Source organism: Phoxinus phoxinus, assembly GCF_949152265.1.
Source record: "Phoxinus phoxinus genome assembly, chromosome: 21".
Classification (NCBI taxonomy): Eukaryota; Metazoa; Chordata; class Actinopteri; order Cypriniformes; family Leuciscidae; genus Phoxinus; species Phoxinus phoxinus.
In genome coordinates this window covers 4,119,044-4,127,646 of record NC_136896.1, presented here as the reverse complement: position 1 = coordinate 4,127,646, position 8,603 = coordinate 4,119,044, and the positions used below count along the sequence as shown (strand labels likewise).

The window sequence follows — 8,603 nt, the reverse complement described above, 5'->3', positions numbered from 1 at the left end:
GGCTGGAGTCATCGAGTTAATAAAACACTAACACACATTCTTATTCACAGAATGTTTACGCTGCTCTTAGAATTATAAGAATATAGATATTTAAGCTCCAAAAATTAGAAAAAAAGCACCATAAAAGTATTACAAATGTAGCCCATGCTTCTTGTGCACTATATTCCAAGCCTGTCAAAGTCACATGATAGCTTTGAGTGAGCAATTCAATCATATCATCATTCAATTCAATCATTGAAATCAATGCATATTTTCTTTGAAACAAATGAATTATTTTATTGCAAGGATGCATTAAATTGATACAAATATAAAGATTTATATTTCAAATAAATGTTCCTTTCAATTCATCAGATAATCCACAGTTTCCATAAAATATGTTTTCAACATTGATCATTTTTCTTGAGTATCAAATTAGAATGATTTCTAAAGGATCATGTGACACTGAAGAGTAATGATGCTGAAAATTCAGCGTTGCATCACAGGAATGAATTAATATACATTTTAAAAGATATTCAAATAGAAAACAGTTATTTTTAAATTGCAATAATATTTTTGATCGAGCAAATGCAGCCTTGGTCAGCAGAAGAGACTTCGGTAGTGTATGAGTGTATTCAAAAGAACAGAGCAGTGAATAAAGATCTACATTTGTGCTCATTCCTCACATTAAGCCATCATGATTTCATAGGCCTAGGAAGACAGCGCACCGGTCATACTGACTATACTTTCATGGTGCTTTTTTTATTAATTTTTGGTCCCCGTTCAGCCAGGATACTCTGCTTTCATGCTCTACAGAGGAAAGAAAATCCATTCAGGTTTGGAACGACATGGATGTTCTTTTTTTTTAATGCTGTGAGAGAAAAGAGCAGCAAAGCTCTTGTAAATATCACAGTGTGATGAATGATAACAATCAGAAGGACAACCTCCAGTCTGACGGATGAACACTTCAGACCCTCCGCTTGGCATTTGGAGCGGACAGGACCGGGCCACATAAACAGGGTTTCTGATGAGCACTTGTGAGTGTAAACGTGTTAGTCTTGAGCTCATGAATGTACGGGTGATTCACAGTGATTCTGCTGACAATATAAAATCAACCAACACTGTAAATAATCACAATGATTTTAATGTGCTTTTACAGGTGAAACTCGGAAAATTTGAATATCATGCAAAAAGTTCATTTATTTCAGCAATTCAACTTAAAAGGTGAAACTAATATTTTATATAGACTCATTACAGGCAAAGTGAGATATTTCAAGCCTTTATTTGTTATAATTTTGATAATTATGGCTTGCAGCTTATGAAAACCTTTTCACAATATTCAATTGTTTCGAGTTCCACCTGTATTTGGCTAATGAACTGTGATTTAATATTCTGCAGCAAACATCTGAACAGCTAAATAAGTTTAAACCGTTTGTTGTAATGAAATAATTCAAAACTAAAAATTAACTAGAAAACACGATTCTTTTAATTATTTAAAACCATTTGATGTTGATTTTTGTAAAATCTGAATCTAATTTGGAGCAATCATCTCTTTAAACCATTTCAGAAGAAATATACACAAATTTACATAAAAAGTTTGGGGTCAGAAATATTTTTTTGAAGAAACTAATACTTTTTTCAGCTTTAAACTGTCCACAAGTGACAAAGATATGTATAATGTTACAAATCTTTTTTGATCTTTCTATTCTTTGATTAATATAATTTTTTTTATAGTATTTTTTTAATCAAAATATGAAGCACTGCTTACATCATTGATAATAATAATAATCATCATCATCATATTAGAATGATTTCTGAAGGATCATGTGACACTGAAGACTGGAGTAATGATGTTAAAATATATTAAAATAGAAAACATTTATTTTAAATTGTACTAATATTTATAAAATGATTGATTTTACATTTAACTTATATATATCTGGATCTGTGTCCATTAAAAGCGCCCTGTGTGTGTGTGTGTGTGTGTGTGTGTGTGTGTGTGTGTGTGTGTGTGTGTGTGTGTGTGTGTGTGTGTGTGTGTGTGTGTGTGTGTGTGTGTGTGTGTGTGTGTGTGTGTGTGTGTGTGTGTGTGACATGCTGTCCTCCATCTGTCGCCTGATAAGTAATTTCTTTTCCTGTGCAGCCAGGTTTCCTGCTCGAGTCTGAAACACTTCTTAACCTTTGGATAGGATACATACACTTACACACATTCCTTAATCAAGTCCTGAATACTAGTACACACATGCACAGACTCACAAACACACACGCGCATGCTCTATCCACAGGCGCGCTCGCACACAACCCGCTGGAATACCTCCATGTTTTCAGGCCTCTGTGGAGCGTTTGGTAACAGATCTGATAATGAGAAACGCTGTGCCAAGCAGCAATACAATGAGAAAACAAAAAGAACAAGAAAAATCCTTTGAATATTCCTGCAGACTGAGAGGATCAGAGAGTGCTGAACATGCAGCTTTCATTACGTGTGAAAAGACGAAATGAAAATGAACCCGCCAGGCCAGACTTTCGACGCTTGACTTATTTGAATGAGACTGGATCTTTAAAAAAATTGTGTTTGCGTGAACATAAAAAGATTGAAGTGAGTATACTGTATTTAAGCTCATCGTGTCACAAAATTAAACTAAAATCACTTCTGAATTAAATGCAGGATATTCGCTGAATGTGGCCATATCATGGATTTTTCTTGTTCTTTTGAAATGAGAGAAATCTCAACATAAACTCAACTCTAAAATTCACAACTCAAAAATCCCTCCTCAGCTCATCCAGAAACTGCAAAAACCTCTTTCTCAGAAATCCTTGCACACTGACATCACAACCATGAGCTCATTAACATATGAGCAACCATATTCACATCAATATCTATTCTGTATTCAGCAAAACGGCCCTCTCCAGATGAGTCTTAAAGGTACAGTAGCAAAAACTGGGAGAGGTTGGAAATTTGTCATTTAAACTATTATGAGTCTGGCACAAGACACCTTGACAAAACTTGACCTTCAGAGAAAAAAAATTGCAACATCAACAACAACAAAAGCTTGACTGACTTTTTCCAGCCGTGTTTACTGAGGAAATGTTTTGACCCTACCTTGAGCAGTGAGGTTTCAGTGTATGATTCGGACGTCCATTGTAGCCGGCGAGCGCAGGAGGAATCCAAACGTCACATCGCTCTTTGCCTCATACTCTCTCTCTCTCTCTCTCTCTCTCTCTCTCTCTCTCTCTCTCTCTCTCTGAGATATCTATCTATCTATCTATCTATCTATCTATCTATCTATCTATCTATCTATCTATCTATCTATCTATCTATCTATCTATCTATCTATCTATCTATCTATCTATCCATTCCACAGATCCGCAAAGTGAACAGGTGCAGCAGAAATCCAGGAGCTCAATGCAGCAGTGCAATGACACCTGGAGGGAGAGCAAGAGAGACAGAGACACAGGTTAGATGTTTGTTCAGGTAATTATGTAAGCCAGTCATTATCACAAAATAAACCGTGACAGGGTCAGGCCCTTGTTATAGAGTCCAACTGTCGGGTTCCGGAAGTAAAAACTCACTTTTTTTTTACAGAGGAATTCCTGGTGAAAAACTACATTACCCGTGATGCTGTACAGAAAATGACACCCATCAGAGAGGCGAAAAAAGCAACACGCGATTGACACTCTCAAAATACTTAAATGTTTGTATGTATATACACGTTGCAATAAACTTAAAATATATTGTATTTATACATATTGTAAATGAGTTTATTTCTCCATTTTTAATTCAATTGACAGTTCACAGAGACCCGCCCCCCTTAGTTACTTTCGCTATGTCCGACAAGCTACGCCGCTCTCACACACACACCATGTTCTCACGCAGTGAAAAACACATCGCGGAGCAGAGAGACACTGACAACACGCTGACAGACAGGACAGACCAGGTTACTTTTCGGTTACTTTTGATATTAAACATATTAGACAAAGTCTCACCTTTCAAATTTGGTCATTTATTAAAATAAATTTGAACAATAAATACTGTTTTGTGGCTCTTTAATGTGTCTGCCAGATCGCTGTAGAGCCTCAGTTAAAGCTGCTCGTGAACCGAATCTCTTCCTTCTAGTTCATTTATAGCATCAAATAAACATGAATGAACATCAGAAGGAATGTTGTTTTAACCGCGGAAAGACGTCAGTACACTCCGCTTCTCAAGTTCAAATCCTCACATGTTAATCTACTAACTCTCCTGACTGCTTTGTCGGAGTCGGACAAAATGGCGGATGGCGAAGTATGATTGGTCAGATCACCTGTCAATCAAGCTCCCTGCGAAGGGTCAATTGTTCTGTTCTCGATGCTTCGTGGGATCGTAGTTATTTCCCTCACTAAAGCCATTAAGTACACAGCTTTGTACCTTTGCATTTTTGTCCAACTTTACAAATACTTTGCTTCAAATCAAAGTGTCTAATGTTACGTTTCAACTCGTTGACTTGACATGGTTCATGGCTTATAACTCTTTAACAAAGACTATTTTAAAATCCCTATGGGGAAAATGAATGAAAAAAATACTTCCGGAACCAGCACCGCTGAAAAAGGGGGCGGGCACTAATGCACTCTATGGCTAAATATTCAAATAAATAAATGTATTATATGGCCACATATTAAAATAAACAAATGTGCATAAATAATTGACAGCAACTTTAGAAAATTAAAGTGTAAAAAAAATAAGTAAACACTGAACTGCTCATATTTTTATTTTATGCAAAATTTATATTTTTTACTAAATAATTTGAGTCTAAAGAAGAAAATGAAAGCCAAATGTCCAACCAAGTTGTGTGAGATGTGATATAGGGGGGGGGGGGGGGGGGGGTTGGGGGGGGGGGAGGGGGGGGGGGGCAACGAAAACCAGGACACTGACAGTAAATAGGCTAAATAATTATATTATGTTTGAAGAAAGAGACCACAAAGTGATATGAGAAGCTATATAGGAAATTGGTTGCCAAGGACAACACAATGGTCCATTATACAGTTTAGAGATATTATATACAAATATTTGCCAGGAGAATTGCACGACTGACCAATCAGAATCATGTATTCCAGAGTCATGTACAGTAATAATAATCTTGACACAGTGAGAATAATGGGGATAACGAACAGAGGGTCTTAAGATCTAAAGATCCACTAATGCCATTTCCTCTTAACTTAATGAACAAGTCCTGTTAAACAACCATTTCAAATTACACAAGAAATCGACTTCACGCCTCGTTTATATGGAGCTCACTGTTGCCGTTTGCAATGGGAGTGAATACATTTAACAGCTCCTGATATTTCACCAACACAAGCCACCACCACCCAGGATTGGATTCAAATTCAACGGCCGTCAGTCCATCAGATTCAGATGGCGTTTTTAAAATTGAAACGGCTCTCGGCATCGCCACACATCGGAGCCTGAACGCAGAGATAGCTTCTGTGTGTCATATAATCCCAGCTGCCCCTCCAGAGGATGCCATACATGAATTTAAATGAGAGGGAGAGATCGAATGGAGTGGGAGGAAGGTTTAGATAAAGAGTGAAAAAGGGAAAGACAATTGATAGACACGATGAGGAGGAGGAGGAACAGACAGACGTGACAAAGTACAATTTATCTACCTGGGAAAAGCTGCATGAATGTTTACGCTGTGCACTCCAAGCTGGTGAACATCTTGTCTACGCAACCGGCATGAGTGGGGTTACCATATGCCACGTTTTTTGTTCAGACGCACTGAATTGTGGGTGATGTGGCCACATCTCTTTATAATGCAAGTGCCTTTAAATTGACAATTAAATCAAAAGTTGAAATTCTCGTAATCTTTCATCAAAAACATTAGCGTCTCCTCACCCTCACAAAGACACCAGCACAAGGGCCGCCCCACATTATTTCTAAAAGGCCAATTTACTCAGCTATACATCAAAGTAAGGAACACGAAACAATAGCAAATTCCATGCCAACTTTACCATAATGGTAAATAAACTAGAATAATAAAAAAAACTTTACCATGATAGGATAATGCATCATGCATTTATATTTCACAATTTGCCAAAAATGACAATGATAACCATGGTTTCCACCAGATTGGAATAGTTACCACTGTAAAATCACTTTAATCAAAATTTGATCTGAAACACTCGATGCTTAAAGAATCAGTAGTGTGTGTGTGTGTGTGTGTGTGTGTGTGTGTGTGTGTGTGTGTGTGCTGTATAACACTAAAATGAACAGTTAAACCGGTCTCTTTATGTCCTTTAAAAAAAAAATGTAATAAGCATTAATTAAATATTATTGTGTAATATTAATATAATACAAAAAATATAACATTTTACACAAAAAATATATACAAAAAATATATAAAACAAATATTAACCTTGTTAACCAGGTAAGTGTGAGCAGTTATTGGCCGATCAACATCTTTTCTTTTTATGACTCAAACAGGCAGTACTAATATAATGCTTCCAAAAAATCTCCATGGAAATGTACGAGGCGTAACATCAATAATCGCACGTCTCTGTGCCTCTCTGTGTGTTTCTGTTGTCCCTGGTGAGCAGAAAAATGTCTGTGTAACCTTTAAAGAGCAGATGAAAGGAGCCGATCTCAGACGGGCGATGGCCTGCCCGTGAACTCGCTTGATGAGTAGAGAATAAACCCTGCTCTCCTCCAGCGGGTCACATCTGATGCTCTCCACAGCGATCTCAGCTTCAGTTACATGATGACAGGCTTCCGTTCTCTGCATATCACAGCAACACAGCGCTGAACGCACCACAGAAGCATCCTGAATGACCAGAGCTGATCGTCTGGAAGTAGCCAGCTTCATTCACATGTTTTATAGAATAAACCCAGCACAATAATGCATCAAATGCATTCAAAGTTCATCGGCCTAGAAAAGTGGTTCCTCATCGAAATTACTTTAAAGCTCAAATTGCTCATTTTTTGGAATTAAATGCAAGTACTTCAGCAAAAACGTAAGTTGCATTTCTGCTTTTCATTTCAGAGATATTTTTCCAAAATGAGATGTGGAAAAAAAGAGACCACAAAAAAAAAAGCATTAAATTGCATGAAAAAAAGAGCCGTGCGAATATCCTACAAACATAAGAAAGCTCTGAACAATAACAGCACACCGCAATTCAACATAACACACGAGTCATGCACCACAGGTGATGGGTCAGGGGTTTGTTCAAATCCCCGATGCAAAGTATGAGCAATAATAATAGTGATTCCTTCCTTAGCAAGCACTACTAATAAATTATACAGTCAGAAAAGAAAGATTTGAACAGCTATTAAATGTGCAAAGGCCATTTGAGCTGCATTTTCATGAATGTGTAATACTGCTGAGACCCACACAGCTCTGTGTCCCGTCTCATCCAATCACCTTTAGCCTCTCCTGAGACGCTAAACATCCTGAACGAATGCGGCATGTCAGAAAAAGATGAAAAATACACGAACCAAGGCAGTTTCACTTACATATATCTGGATGTGTGTGTGTGTGTGTGTGTGTGTGTGTGTGTGTGTGTGTGTGTGTGTGTGTGTGTGTGTGTGTGTGGGCAAGAATCACACTAATTAGCAGCGTTTGTTCTGCCAGTAGACAGTCTTCTAACACTGGAGATCAGGGTTTATATTTAAAACCTCCATTAACATGCAATATATCTGAGCAAAGAGCAGCTACAATTAACCAGGATTACAGCAACGGTCCTGTAAATACTCAACAAAGCCTCTTTGAATGAAAGTTTAGTCATGTAATGTGCATGACCCGCACATTTGGGTTTAGCAGTGATTCAGGATGGATTTATCAATAGCCGCTCCTTATGCGACTCACCCATTCACAAGAGCTGAAGAGCAATTATTCATGTTTTTAATTCAATAATTCCTGGTTGTTTCCCTGAAAACGGCCCTGCATGTTGAGACTAGTATGACTAGAAAATCACTTACTAACCTTCATGAGCAAACTCAACTAGATGTTCTTAATAATCGACTAATGTAATGATTATTAGAACTATTAAATCAACTATTTGGGTGGTTAATGCAACAATTATTTAGATAATTTAGCTTTTGCCTTTAATCAACTAACAAAGAAAAGAAGTTCACTTGAAAGTTTTACTAAAACTTAAAACACAATAAAGGCCAATTTCCTCATAAGAAGCATTTCACAACGTATATGATTATGATATGTATGACAATATCATATTTAGATGACTTTAATTGGACTTACATGTTGCATTACAGATAATAGCAAAAACGTGTCAAGAACATGTCATAACTAAAAGTCCCTCGAACTCGAATATTGGTCCCTCATCAGCACTTTAGAGCTCAAATTGCACATTTTTGTACAGAGGAATTCAGCACAAATAGAAGCTGCATTTCTGCTTTTAATTTCCAAGAGATATTCTTTTCCAAAATGAGATGCTGGTTTCTGTGAAACAAAGGCAGATGGGGAGTAGTGGCTATTTTAAAGTGGCTTAAAAAAAAAAAATCATAAAAAGCAGTAAATATTCTATCAAAAAAATCCTTAGGTGCTCCACAGATGTAGGAAAGTCATGAAGGTTTGGAAACCATTTCTGTTTTTAAGCGCTCCAGAACACTTGCCCTATTTAATATAGTTTGTGCATTACTG

General features: G+C 37.0%; 1 protein-coding gene across 2 annotated transcripts in view; it reads right to left on the bottom strand.

Annotated features, from left to right (window-relative positions):
* Positions 1 to 8,603, bottom strand: part of ptprea (protein tyrosine phosphatase receptor type Ea) — a 76,678-nt gene that overhangs the window by 35,678 nt on the left and 32,397 nt on the right. For both annotated transcript variants that reach the window (XM_079594924.1, XM_079594921.1), the window contains exon 2: positions 3,077 to 3,399. The gene's annotated coding sequence lies outside the window, so the exon portion shown is untranslated. The remainder of the gene's footprint in view (positions 1 to 3,076; positions 3,400 to 8,603) is intronic.